Consider the following 14,266-nt stretch of genomic DNA (forward strand, 5'->3'; position numbering starts at 1 on the left):
TAGGTAATAATATAATTTATTCAATTTTTAGTCAGAAGGTGCAGTAAAAAATACCAAATACACATCAAAAACATACTAAATTTAGTTAGCAGACGTGGAAAATAATGTGGTAAAACAAGTGGGGATAAAGGAAAGAATACTTTTTGACAATCATAAACCATTAGTACCAGAAAAAGGTGAAACACAGCAGATAGAGGTTGATATATATGCCGCAGAACTACTGAATCAAAAAGGACTTTATCAAATGCACAACAAAGCAGCACCTATTTTGTTGTAATTATAGACAATACTAGGTACTGCTTAAAGCATATGCATTCCAAACCATTTCTTGCTTGTGGACCAGCAAGGATAGAAAAAATCATATTTTATCACACTGACCAACTTCCAGAACCTATCATCAATGATGACTAGACTTCTGCGTCTTCTCCATTCTAATGCACTAATCTTTGCCAGCTGACAATCAATTAGAAAGTAAGATAAAAGTTGAGACTGATAAGCAACAAACTTTAAAGCCCAACTCCAATGCAAGTCATCATCACACTTCTTTGTATAATCCAACTTTAATGGACCAAACTTTGCCAAGTTTGTTTCCACATTCTCTGAAGGACCCATGACCATAAAATTGCCACCAAAACAAGCTGATAAAAAGCCAGGAAAACACAAATAAATGTTTTAGAGTTCTGAGATTTGAATTTCATTCATTTTGTTGTTTGCTTGTTTTTGCATCGGCAACTGTGAACTGATTCTTCAATAAAGGATGTTGAAATAAAACACTGCTTGCTTTAGTTTTCTATACCCTTGCTTGCCTAACACATGTAATAGACATCCTGTAAGACAAAAGTCTTTAGATATTAGTTGCAATTGCAGCAGTAGAGCACATGAAGACTGTTACATTCAGCCTAAACCATACTCAATAAATCAGTCAACTGCAGTGCAGACCAAGACAAAAGACAAAAAACTCGTACCTCATGTAGTTATAGCATTGCAACTGCGTAGTAAAGTACATGCGGTTACTTACAATACAAGTTGGGGAAAGTCCCGGGTACATGCGATAGATTTAGTATATAGGCTGTGTACATGCTATACATGCTATACATGCTATACATGCGATACATGCGATACATACGATACTTTATGTTTTAAAGGGGTCCGTACAAAGAGTATAGAAAACATGAGTGGAACCTCTGACGTAACAATGGATTTTTTTGGGTTTTCCTTCGTCCTGCGTCACGGTTCAGTGCATAGAAGTTTGTTCAACATTTTGTTTGTAGTTTGCTATAGTTAAGTGCGCAAAACGAGCCATATGTGTTTGTAATTATCATCCCATGTTTCGAATTTAGTGCGAGAGGCAGAAAAAAATTGCCCATGGCAGTATGGTGGTACTAAATGTAGTTTAGTTTCGTTTATTCGCACTTTTTTACGGACGAGGTGGCGAAAAACCTTGATTTCACTTAGACAGCCACTGCTTATTTCAGTGCATACACGCTTGCATACAACAAAGCAAAAAGACTCAATCCATATTACGAAACTATGAAAAAAATGCTTTGTGAACATAAAGCGAATTAGGTCTTTGCTTAAGTTTTGTGTTTACATGCTTAAGGTTTTTTCGAAAAAGAGCAAAATTTCGTGGAAAAATATAACTTTCGTGCAAAATGACTTTCATAAATAATTTTCATAATCTTTCTGCAATTCTGCACCATTCTTGAACTTTCATTGCCTGTCAGGCAGTCTGATGAGCTCTAACAGGGCGAAAAAGTTCAATTACTTTAATTTTACATTAAACGTGTCTAAACTCTGTTGTATGCCACATTATGTCAAATAGGCCTATTTAATGTTACTTGCAAAAGATAAAAAAATATCTCAGTTTCTAAACAAAAAAATATTGTACATACATATAGGCTGGACCAACAGATTTAAAGCTGCTCAAAAAAGAGTGGATTCGTGAATCTCACAGCTGTCAGACACTGAAGTTTGTATTTGTTTTTTTAACCATTTAATTGTTTATGTTTTTTGCTTTATTTCTTGGAAGACAGCAACAAAACCCAAAGAATGGAAACCCATTAACAGTAAACAATGTTAAGAAAGTTTTAGGCAACAACCAGCACAAAAGAAAGTGATTCAAACTTGCATTTTAAAAGCGTTCAGGCTCTTTAACAGCCTTAAAGGAGTATAATGGTACGTCAAAGTTAATTTGTACTTAAAAGTTGACCAGGTTCAACAAGTGTTTGTTTGTTGTTTATTCTGAACTTGGAGTGAGTGCCAGTTTAGAGGAAAAGACAGCCATATTGAGAAGTTGCATGCCAGGGATATCACCATGAGGCACTTAGTCCATGAAGCACAGTTTTTACACTACCAACATGAGTCAGCCACTGAGTGAAAGCTTGATATTCTGTGTGGAAATGAGTGCAAACTGGTAAAAAGTTCAGTGTTCTGTTTTACATGAAACATTTTAAACATGCCTTGCTTATGTTGTATGTATCATACAGTTCATGGCTTTTAATTTCATTTGTGTGACAGGCTTCACACAATGTTCCAACTGTTCATATTTAGATCTGATTTGACAACAACAGAAGACAGAAGTATCTGTAAAATAATAAAAAATAACACAGTATTACCATAGTATAAATTTGATACAAGATGCTGAATAAAAAAACAACCAGTTATCATGCACTCTTGTCATATTTTTTTGTTTTCATAATCAAAACTGTTTGTTAATGGAATGTTTATAAGTCTTAAAAATATAACCCCTCTTATTCTTACATGCCTGACAAACTATATATTTGTTGGTTATAAAAATAATAATAAAAAAACAAAACAAGTTCTACAGTGGCAAAGTGCATGGCTTTGTCCGTACTGAACATGTGGTAAATCCATCTTTCTGTTAAATATCTTGTGAAACAAGCCACACTAAAGGATGTTAAAAAATGTACAAATTGCATTGCAAGGTAACTTCATTTTCTCTAATTTGAAACTACCACATGTGAATTTTGCCACATTCTTGTCACTTTATATGCGTAATAAACCACTCTATATAAATGTCTCAACTGAAAAACTTTGTCATAATACCTGAGATGCTTTATTGTAGAAAAACAACCCAGTGACCCAGTGAAACTTTGTCTCTCGTTTCACATTATATAGCCATCTTATATCGCAGTTTTTATAGATTTTATAAAAATTCTACAACTATAAGACAAATATAACATCATTCTTTGGCCAGCAATTAAATCCTAACGCCTGACGACCGATTATTGCATTTATTATTAACTTGCAGTCTGCTATCAAGTACATACAATTTCAGCGAAAAACGTGCAAAACTTCTATGCACTGAAGCGGAACGGCGTACGAAACTAAATTCAGCTTAACAATGCAAATAGTCACGTGACAAGCCCGAGTTTCATCTCATGGTTTATAATCTCTTTGTCTAGTATTAGTGCTCTATGTAGGCACCCATCCTACAGCCACATTAAGCTTATCATATTCGTAGAGTCGAACGGAATAAATTGTTTCTACCTGAACCAGTTTTTTTCTGAGATTCCAATCAGTTTTTGGACAGAGAAACTCTCTTTTTCTATGTTCTATGATATTCAAAATATCATCTCTTTTACTTTGATTTCTCGTTTTAAAACTTAGACAGGTGGGCCTCCTGTCTTTTTTCGTCAAAATAATTGCGCGGAATTACAATTTTTTGCGCGGATTGATCGATTTTTGATTGAAAGGTGGATTTAACGATTTACGCAACTTGTATGTAACGCCTGCAACACTATCTGACAAAAAAGAACAACAAAATAAACACTACGATTCTTCAGTTTTGCTCTATTGCGCACGCAGCCAACAGGGGTTGTGACATTTTTGGGACAGGTGTCACGGACACCCGTTGTATGTCACCAAATCAGGGACAGGCTGTCACTAAAGTCGCTGCGGATTTGGGTGTCCCTAATTTTGGGTGTCCCTGATTTTGAGTGTCACCAAGAATAAATAGCAAGACATAAGCGGGTAGGCATAATTGCTTACTTGCAAGATATTTCTTGACTTTTGCAAGTATTATTGTTTCGGAACCGGCAGTATTAGTATTGACATTTGTAAGTATTATTGTTTAGGAAACGGCAGTTAGTATTGACATTCGTAAGTATTATTATTTAAGAAACAGCAGTAAAACAATGTCCAATGAAATAACGAGAATCACAACCAAAAGTCGATTGATTATATCTCCAAAAATGCTCACGGTTAGGGTTATTAGGGTCGGGGTAAGGTATTAGCACTTAAAATTCAATAAAACTAACCCAAAAAATTAGTTACTAATGTAAAAATTTAAAAAACTTATTTCCCAACCCATTTATAGCCGCTAAATAAAAAAAATCGTCTCTTTACGCCTCCTTGTGAAATCGAGGTTGTGATTTTCGTTATGGTGTTAGTCGCTCTACCCAAAATCAGGGACACCCTGTCACAAATCAGGGACACCTGTCACAAATCAGGGACACCCTGTCACAAATCTGGGACAGCCTGTCAGTGACAGGCAGCGAGTGACACCCTGTCACTAAATTGTTACAGCCCCGTCTCCACGCAGCTGCTCTGCTAAACTTTGCAATTTCAATTTCCATAACGATTCAAACATATTTGCTGTTACATTCAGTTCTTTCAAAATAATTTAAGAATGCCAAACTGCACTTAATTATTTGTCAAACAGAAAACATTATTTTATGTAACTTGCCTAGCCGGCAGTCACTTGGCATTTTTGAAGAATATAAGGGACAGCGGCATTTTGCGCGAGTTATGAACTTCAAGTTAATATTCGGAGCAGAGCCCCCGATATGGGGCGCCGTTGTCGATAGCTAACTTGCAACGCTAAGTTGCGGCAAGATAGCTAACTTGCGACGCAAAGTTGCGGCAACTTAGCTAACTTGCAACGCAAAGTTGCGGCAACTTAGCTAACTTGCGACGCTAAGTTGCCGCAACTTAGCTAACTTGCGACGCTAAGTTGCCGCAAGATAGCTAACTTGCAACGCTAAGTTGCTGCAACTGGCGTCCCTATATGCATAAAAAGTAAATAGTTTAAAAAGCTAATAAATTAAAATAGTTTAAAAACTACAAAAAAATGCCTACCATTTCAGCTGTTCTTTTAAGTCTTCATACAAGCCAAAAATGTGTGGGTATCGAAATTCCATTAAGCAGTCCATCGTATGACCACATGTAGCCTACATGTGTTGCCGGAAATGAATGTACAACCACAACGCACCGGGTAACTTGCGACGCTAAGTTGCGGCAACTTAGCTAACTGCAACGCTAAGTTTTTTTGTTTGTTTTCAAAACGGCCTTAAGGCGCCGTTGTCGAAAAAATTAAGTTGCGGCAACTTAATTTTTTCGACAACGGCGCCCCATACCCCGAAACTACAATACCGGTAACCAGTTACGGCTTTTTGAAAACGGCATGCTCTGCAGAAACAGAATATGTCAGTGACTTTTATTCCGTGAAACGCGTTAAAGAGCATTAAGCAGTCATATTCATAAGCGTATTAATATTTGTGGTTTTTATATTTTTTAAACGAATGCCATCGATGGTTTGTGAATGCTTACAAAAGTATTGTGTTAAAATTTTTTTGTTCAGCTTTGTTTGGTTCGCGAGATATTGGGGTCGGAAGTGCACCCTTTGCGTGGTTGCTGGCGCCGTTTTTTGCTGGTTGCCAGGATCGCGTAGGTCATTTTGCAGTCTGTTTTATATTTTGCATTTTTTTTTCAAATTTTGCAGTTTCGGTGCAGTTTGCGAACAGCTTAAAATTTTGCAGTGCGAACAAAAATGGGTACCACTAAAAGAAGAAAAGCGGGAAACGCAGGAAATCAACACTAAAAGCAGAAAAGAAAGGAAAAGCAGAAAAAAGGGAAATTTGTGTTTCCTAAAAGAGGGAGAAATAATTGCAGAAAAACAGGAAAAGAGTAAAATTTCCTGTTTCTGTAGGTTTCGAAACACAGAAAAGCAGAAAAACGGGAAACGTTGTCGAAATACAGAAAAGCAGAAAAACGGGAAATGTTTCTTTATTTGTTTTTTTATGTCGTTCTAACTCTTTAAAACCATTTAATAGCGTTCTACATCGATTGTATCGGAATACAGAAAAGCAGAAAAACGGGAAATGTTTCTTTATTTGTTTATTATGTCGTTCTAACTCTTTAAAACCATTTAATAACGTTCTACATCGATTGTATCGAAATACAAAAAGGCAGAAAAACGGGAAATGTTTCTTTATTTGTTTTTTTATGTCGTTCTAACTCTTTAAAACCATTTAATAGCGTTCTACATCGATTGTGTCGAAATACAAAAAGGCAGAAAAACGGGAAATGTTTCTTTATTTGTTTTTTTATGTCGTTCTAACTTCTTTAAAATCATTTAATAGCGTTCTACATCGATTGTGTCGAAATACAGAAAAGCAGAAAACGGGAAATGTTTCTTTATTTGTTTTTTATGTCGTTCTAACTCTTTAAAACCATTCAATAGCGTTCTACATCGATTGTGTCGAAATACAGAAAAGCAGAAAAACGGGAAAAGTTTCTTTATTTGTTTTTTATGTCGTTCTAACTCTTTAAAACCATTTAATAACGTTCTACATCGATTGTGTCGAAATACAGAAAAGCAGAAAAACGGGAAATGTTTCTTTATTTGTTTATTATGTCGTTCTAACTCTTTAAAACCATTTAATCGCGTTCTACATCGATTGTATCGAAATACAGAGAAGCAGAAAAACGGGAAATGTTCTTTTTTTTATGCCATTCTAACTTCTTTAAAACCATTTAATAGCGTTCTACATCGATTGTGTCGAAATACAGAAAAGCAGAAAAACGGGAAATGCTTTTTTATTTGTTTTTTTTATGTCGTTCTAACTCTTTAAAACCATTTAATAGCCTTCTTCATCGATTGTGTCGAAATACAGAGAAGCAGAAAAACGGAAAACGTTGTCGAAATACAGAAAAGCAGAAAACGGGAAATGTTTCTTTATTTGTTTTTTTATGTCATTCTCACTCGTAAAAATCATTGGAAAGTGATCTAATAGCGTTTTTACTGATAAGTTACAAATCATTTTTTAACCGACCTTTTACATCGCTTGTGTACTGAAAATACGGGAAAACTTTTTTTTTTGTCATACCTTGTTGACACACTCATGAATATATATATATATATAACTTATGTCAACTGATCCTGCCTTCGTAATGGCTGTTAAATAAAAAAAATTCATTTATGACAAAATTAAATAGGGCTTGCCTCATGTTCATTCCATTTTCTGACAGTACAATAAAGTTTGGTTGAACTGTCATTTCTCCCAATAACTCTTCACGTTTTTCTCTCCTCAATGTTTTATTTCAACGTTATAACAATCGGTATTTTGAACTGTCATTTCTCCCAATAACTCTTCACGTTTTTCTCTCCTCAATGTTTTATTTCAACGTTATAACAATCGGTATTGTTCTATATGGTTTTTTTAATGCATTGCGTATTTACTTGCACACAACAACCACATAAACAGAAACATTTCTGTCTAGGTATTTTTGAACAAAAGGAATACAAGGATGAAGAGTATGCAAATGCAAGGCGATTAAAAAGTGTCCCGGCTAAAATGAAGAAGAATTACAAACCATAAATGTCAACAGTTACACTTAAACGGATGAACAATTGTTCCATCCGAACGAACATTTCCTGGCAGACAGACCCGGTGGAACCATTTTCTACATGAGATGCAGAAAACCTGTGTTTGGTTTGTTTTGTTTCCTGAGCAGCCTATGGCTTCGCATTTTCCCATGCCTCAGTGCTCTTTGCATTTGATTTGAAAATTTGGTGGTATGGCCGTTTTTCGATGGACAGTGAAGATTCTGCATTGTGTTTCTCGTCCTTTTTTTCACTGACTGCCCGTTTAGCTTCATCCAGCTTTTGTTTGGGCTTGGTGGATGAATAAATCAGTTCTTGGTTTGCTACAGTTTGCTTTATCCAGTTTCTTGCTTCAGTAGAACTAACATCCACAGGAGGAGGGATGGTTGAGGACACAGAACATGTTTACCACACATAAAACACCACAGTCATAACTGTTTTTTTGTTGGGGAACTGCTTAACATTGTACAAATTTCCACTCTGTGTACGATACTTTTATGCCAGCAACAGCGTAGCAAGCGGCCACTATTTGGAAAACCTTCGTCATAAAACAGTTTAGTTTGGAAGATGTTGACGTTTCGAAGGTGTCAATCGAAGCAATAATTTTTTCCTTAAGATTTGCTATGATTAGAAACCAATGACCTCCAGGGTTGCAGACAACGCAGAAATTGTCGAAGTTAATTGCTTCTCTTTGGCAGACAAATGTTGCAATCACGTCGTGCATATTTCTTTCTGCACACTGCAGAAGAAAAGAATCGAACATTAAGAATGCTGGGCTTGTGGTATCTTTAATCAGGCACTGGATTGAAAATTCCAGTGATTCTTCTGTCAACCACCGGTTTCCTTCCAAACACTCAAGCAGATAGGTCTTACTCCAACCTTCATCAATTTTGATTTCCGAATAGTTGCTTATCCATGGAAACAGCTAAACTTCAGAAGAATGTTTAACTTCACAATCATCCAATTCATGGATCGAAAACTCATCAACAATTGTTGTATCATCTAAAGTGCTTATCCATGGAAACAGCTGAACTTCAGAAGAATGTTTAACTTCACAATCATCCAATTCATGGATCGAAAACTCATCAACAATTGTTGTATCATCTAAAGCTTCTAGACTTAAATCATCTAGTGTGTCAACTGTTTGGCTAAGCTGGACGAGATTTCCCTTTTTGGGTGTTGATGTTGCATGTTGTAATTTGACGCTTTTTCAGTCCAGGGGAAAAGTGGCTGGGGCGGGGTCAACTTCGTAGTCATAATCCTTTGGTCTTGGCCGTTTTCGACCGGATTTTTTTTCAGAGCCACGGCTTTTTTTGATCATCATCGAAAGGGACTAACTACGTTGGTCTTTACTTTTATCTTTTGACTCCTGTATTGCCATTTGCCCTGCTGGAACATGGAAACATAAACCGGTACTTGGACAAGAACACTTTGAGGGCTTCGGGTTCAAAACAACGCTTTGTACGTTGTTCGTGAAGGATTCATTACTGAAAATGATGATGTGGCAGCGGAAAAGCCAATAAGACCTCGCTTGATGCGTAGTCGTGCCATCGCTTTTTGGGTCGTCTGATAATCATCTTCCTTTTCCACACTGCCAACCTGTCTGACTTAATCTGAAAGTGTTTCGTTTACAAGATTTTCCATTGTGGAAATAACTGGCAAGTGTACTTCAGTGCGTGTTGCCGCAAAAAAGAAAACTCTGATTTTAACTGGTATCTTCCGAAGCCAGTAACTGCGCACGAAAATTCGTAGCGGTAAATGTCCTGAACTTGCTTTAATATCATTATCATCAGGTCAATAGGTAATAACTGGTGTTCTGTTACTGCCTTAAGCACGTGGTTCATACTTTCCGCGATGTTGTTTGCTACAGCACCTTGTTGAAACGCAGCATACTTTTCTGTTACAAACATGCAGGAGTGTTGAATGAGATCGTTTTTTTAGATTTCCATTTAAAATAGCTTTTATTTGATTGCGACCAGCTGCTTGAAAGTATCACGTACAAGTTACAAGTTTTCTGTATTTCGACAAAATCGATGTAGAACGCTATTAAATGGTTTTAAAGAGTTAGAACGACATAAAAAAACAAATAAAGAAACATTTCCCATTTTTCTGCTTTTCTATATTTCGACACAATCGATGTAGAACGCTATTAAATGGTTTTAAAGAGTTAGAACGACATAAAAAACAAATAAAGAAACATTTCCCGTTTTTCTGCTTTTCTGCATTTCGACACAATCGATGTAGAACGCTATTAAATGGTTTTAAAGAGCTAGAACGACATAATAAACAAATAAAGAAACATTTCCCGTTTTTCTGCTTTTCTGTATTTCGACACAATCGATGTAGAACGCTATTGAATGGTTTTAAAGAGTTAGAACGACATAAAAAAACAAATAAAGAAACATTTCCCGTTTTTCTGCTTCTCTGTATTTCGACACAATCGATGTAGAACGCTATTGAATGGTTTTAAAGAGTTAGAACGACATAAAAAAACAAATAAAGAAACATTTCCCGTTTTTCTGCTTTTCTGTATTTCGACACAATCGATGTAGAACGCTATTGAATGGTTTTAAAGAGTTACAACGACATAAAAAAAACAAATAAAGAAACATTTCCCGTTTTTCTGCTTCTCTGTATTTCGACACAATCGATGTAGAACGCTATTAAATGGTTTTAAAGAGTTAGAACGACATAAAAAAAAACAAATACAGAAACATTTCCCGTTTTTCTGCTTTTCTGTATTCCGACACAATCGATGTAGAACGCTATTAAATGGTTTTAAAGAGCTAGAACGACATAAAAAACAAATAAAGAAGCATTTCCCGTTTTTCTGCTTTTCTGTATTTCGACACAATCGATGTAGAACGTTATTAAATGGTTTTAAAGAGCTAGAACGACATAAAGAAACATTTCCCGTTTTTCTGCTTTTCTGTATTTCGACACAATCGATGTAGAACGCTATTAAATGGTTTTGAAGAGCTAGAACGACATAATAAACAAATAAAGAAACATTTCCCGTTTTTCTGCTTTTCTGTATTTCGACACAATCGATGTAGAACGCCATTAAATGGTTTTGAAGAGCTAGAACGACATAAAAAACAAATAAAGAAACATTTCCCGTTTTTCTGCTTTTCTGTATTTCGACACAATCGATGTAGAACGCTATTGAATGGTTTTAAAGAGTTACAACGACATAAAAAAACAAATAAAGAAGCATTTCCCGTTTTTCTGCTTCTCTGTATTTCGACACAATCGATGTACAACGCTATTAAATGGTTTTAAAGAGTTAGAACGACATAAAAAAACAAATAAAGAAACATTTCCCGTTTTTCTGTATTTCGACACAATCGATGTAGAACGCCATTAAATGGTTTTAAAGAGTTACAACGACATAAAGAAACATTTCCCGTTTTTCTGCTTTTCTGCATTTCGACACAATCGATGTAGAACGCTATTAAATGGTTTTGAAGAGCTAGAACGACATAATAAACAAATAAAGAAACATTTCCCGTTTTTCTGCTTTTCTGTATTTCGACACAATCGATGTAGAACGCCATTAAATGGTTTTGAAGAGCTAGAACGACATAAAAAACAAATAAAGAAACATTTCCCGTTTTTCTGCTTCTCTGTATTTCGACACAATCGATGTAGAACGCTATTAAATGGTTTTAAAGAGTTAGAACGACATAAAAAACAAATAAAGAAACATTTCCCGTTTTTCTGCTTTTCTGTATTTCGACACAATCGATGTAGAACGCCATTAAATGGTTTTAAAGAGTTACAACGACATAAAAAACAAATAAAGAAAAATTTCCCGTTTTTCTGCTTCTCTGGATTTCGTCAGCGTTTCCCGTTTTTCTGCTTTTCTGTGTTTCGAAACCTAAAGAAACAGGAAATTTCACTCTTTTCCTGTTTTTCTGCAATTATTTTTTCCCTCTTTTAGGAATCATAAATTTCCCTTTTTTCTGCTTTTCCTTTCTTTTCTGCTTTTAGTGTTGATTTCCTGCTTTTCCCGCTTTTCCGTTTTTCTTCTTTTAGTGTTACCCAACAAAAATCCCAAAATTTCTGTCCGCGACATCACTAGTGAGCCGCGAGCTAGATAAGTTTTGCAGGAGTACATGTAGTCATGTACTTGTTGTAACCAAAGTATATATAAAACACTATGTAGACTTTGGTTGTAACCACTTAACCACTGGGCATTATCTTAGTTTTAGTATCACATGCGTTGGTTCTTTGATTGAAAAATTGTGACGTCATAGTGATGTAACTATATGAGTGAGGTATCCGCACTGTGTCGTTTGTCACAATCATAAGGGGAATAGTCGGCATACCAGACCCGTCACAGCAGTTTCCTTCACTCCTTCACACACAAAATAAAGTGTCTATTAGTTACAATTGTGCACTACCACTAACCCATATTTTTTATTAGAAAATGGAGAATTCAAGTGATTCTGACTTTTCTGAGTCAGTAGTTGGCCAAGCAGTGTTAGATTCTAATTTGTCATGTGAAGAAAGCATTATTTCCCAATGCCTCAATGAGCCTGGTTCTTGTAGTACACCTCAAGCACACTTGAAGGCTTCAAGTCTTCACTCTTGTGCACATGAAAGCTTCTTGCAAGTTCCAAATCCGAGCAAAGCAACAGAATTACCTGTTAATCTACTAAATTCATGTCAAATAAAAAGGTCCTGCAATTTGCAAAATGATGATGCAAAATTCAAACATTTAAATGCTAATATGCCACCGTCAAAGAGATTTATTCATCAATTGTTTTTGGACATTGCACCTCCATGCAAAAAACGAAAAACATTGCAAAGAGAAGATTTTGCCACTTTAGACCATGATGAAACAACCAAAGCTGTTGAAAAGAGCCAGTCAGTTTGTGAAACTACTATTGTTGAGGAAGCAGACACTGATAATGATGTTAGTGAATTGTTATTGGACACGTTTGATGAAGAAGATGATTATTGTGGGCCAGACAGCGATCCAAGTTTGTTGGATTCACCGACATGGGAAGAAAATATTTTATTACCAACTACAGACGTTAATAATACACTTGTTACAGTAAACACAAAACAAAGTGTTTCTGATATGAAGGAATCCAAAATAGATAAAATATGTTGCAATGAAGTGACAGCTGTGCAACAGTGCACATTTGCTGCATGCAGTAAAGCTTTAAGTTCTGTTGAAAATAATGCCTTAAAAGCAGTACAAGATGAAGATGAAAATGAAACAGCTTCCAGAGACAATTTAAATAAGTCGCCAGTAGAAAATTCAAAAAAAAGACGTACACCTCGTTCAGTATCATTGGCAAACTATTTGAAGACCTGTGGTGATAATCAGAAACAAAATTACCCTGCATGGCTTGAAAATGTACGTTTAACCTGTACACAAAAGGAATTGGATAATTACATTAAACCACTTTATGAAAGCTATGAAAGCAATGAAACCAAAAGACAATATTTGACTGATCTTTCTACACACAATTATCACAAGACTATGAGATTTTGTAATCATTTAAACAAAAATATTACAGATGGTCATAATTCAGATTTTTATAATACCCAATCCAACAAGACTGTGAAACGGTTTTTGGGATTAAATGAACTTAAACGCCAGTGAAATCTTCTTTGTAACCCAACCATGTTGTTTTAGTTGGTGACATTGTCAGGATTTTTGCAATTCAATACTTTTAAGATTTGTATGGTGCCAAATAATTTTGAAACATTACTGTGTACAGCAGGGGTGTCAAACTCAAACCACTTTGAGGGCCAAAAACAGGCTTCCAAATAAGTCAAGGGGCCGCACTGTCAAAACCTTTTTTACAGTTCAACATGACAACAACACAATTCCATGATTATAAAGTAAAAGAATCATTAATTCCATTAAAAAACTATATTTTAATAAATAACAAACAGATATACAGTGTAACAAAGTTAAAGAATCAACTGTGCTTTGTGTGAAAACAATGGCGTACAATGACGCAACAATCGCAGTTGCTGATTCTAAAGATGGATTATATCAATTAACCTATTGAAACGCTAATATATACCACTAATAGACAGGGATTGTATCGTGTGAACTCGCTGGGATGACAGGGTATTTTGCCTGAGTAAAATACATAAATAACTTCTAGAAGTTACTTCGGGGGCCGCACAAAAACTCTAAAAGGGCCGCATGCGGCCCGCGGGCTGCATGTTTGACATCCCTGGTGTACAGTGTTCTATTAATCACATAAAAAATTATTGTGTTTTTTATAGTAAACTCCTTTAACGTAAAATGAAAAAAAAGCATTTCAGACCTGTACCATATTGCAATATCAAAATCTAGCTCTGATGCAAAAATATTTTTGTCTCTTTTGAATTTAAATGTTTTTTTTCTCGGAACTCAAGTGCAAACTGCTAACAGTATTGGTCTCTGTATTGCTTACTGATTTGTTCAAAAATCAGTTGTTGTATGAGTAGTGATGAAACTCTTCTGAATTGGATGTAAAAAAATGTTTTGCAAACATTTGCATATACCTGCCAAATTTTTTATTTTTGGTAATGTTTTTGTTGAACCTATGGTTTTGGTTAGTGATGCACCGAAGTTTGGGTTGGCTGAAACATTTCAGTTGAAGTGTTATACAGGCTCAAACCTAT

At 35.5% G+C, this 14,266-nt stretch overlaps 1 long non-coding RNA gene across 1 annotated transcript; it reads right to left on the reverse strand.

Moving 5' to 3' along the window:
* Positions 1–3,539, reverse strand: LOC145224974 (uncharacterized). The gene is made up of 2 exons (XR_013859774.1): positions 3,067–3,539; positions 1–2,583 (listed from the first exon to the last, which is right to left on the reverse strand). It is a non-coding gene; the product is annotated as an uncharacterized LOC145224974 (long non-coding RNA).
* Positions 3,540–14,266: the final 10,727 nt, after the last annotated feature.

Source organism: Phallusia mammillata, chromosome 4 (genome assembly GCF_965637545.1).
Source record: "Phallusia mammillata chromosome 4, kaPhaMamm4.hap1.1, whole genome shotgun sequence".
Taxonomy (NCBI): domain Eukaryota; kingdom Metazoa; phylum Chordata; class Ascidiacea; order Phlebobranchia; family Ascidiidae; genus Phallusia; species Phallusia mammillata.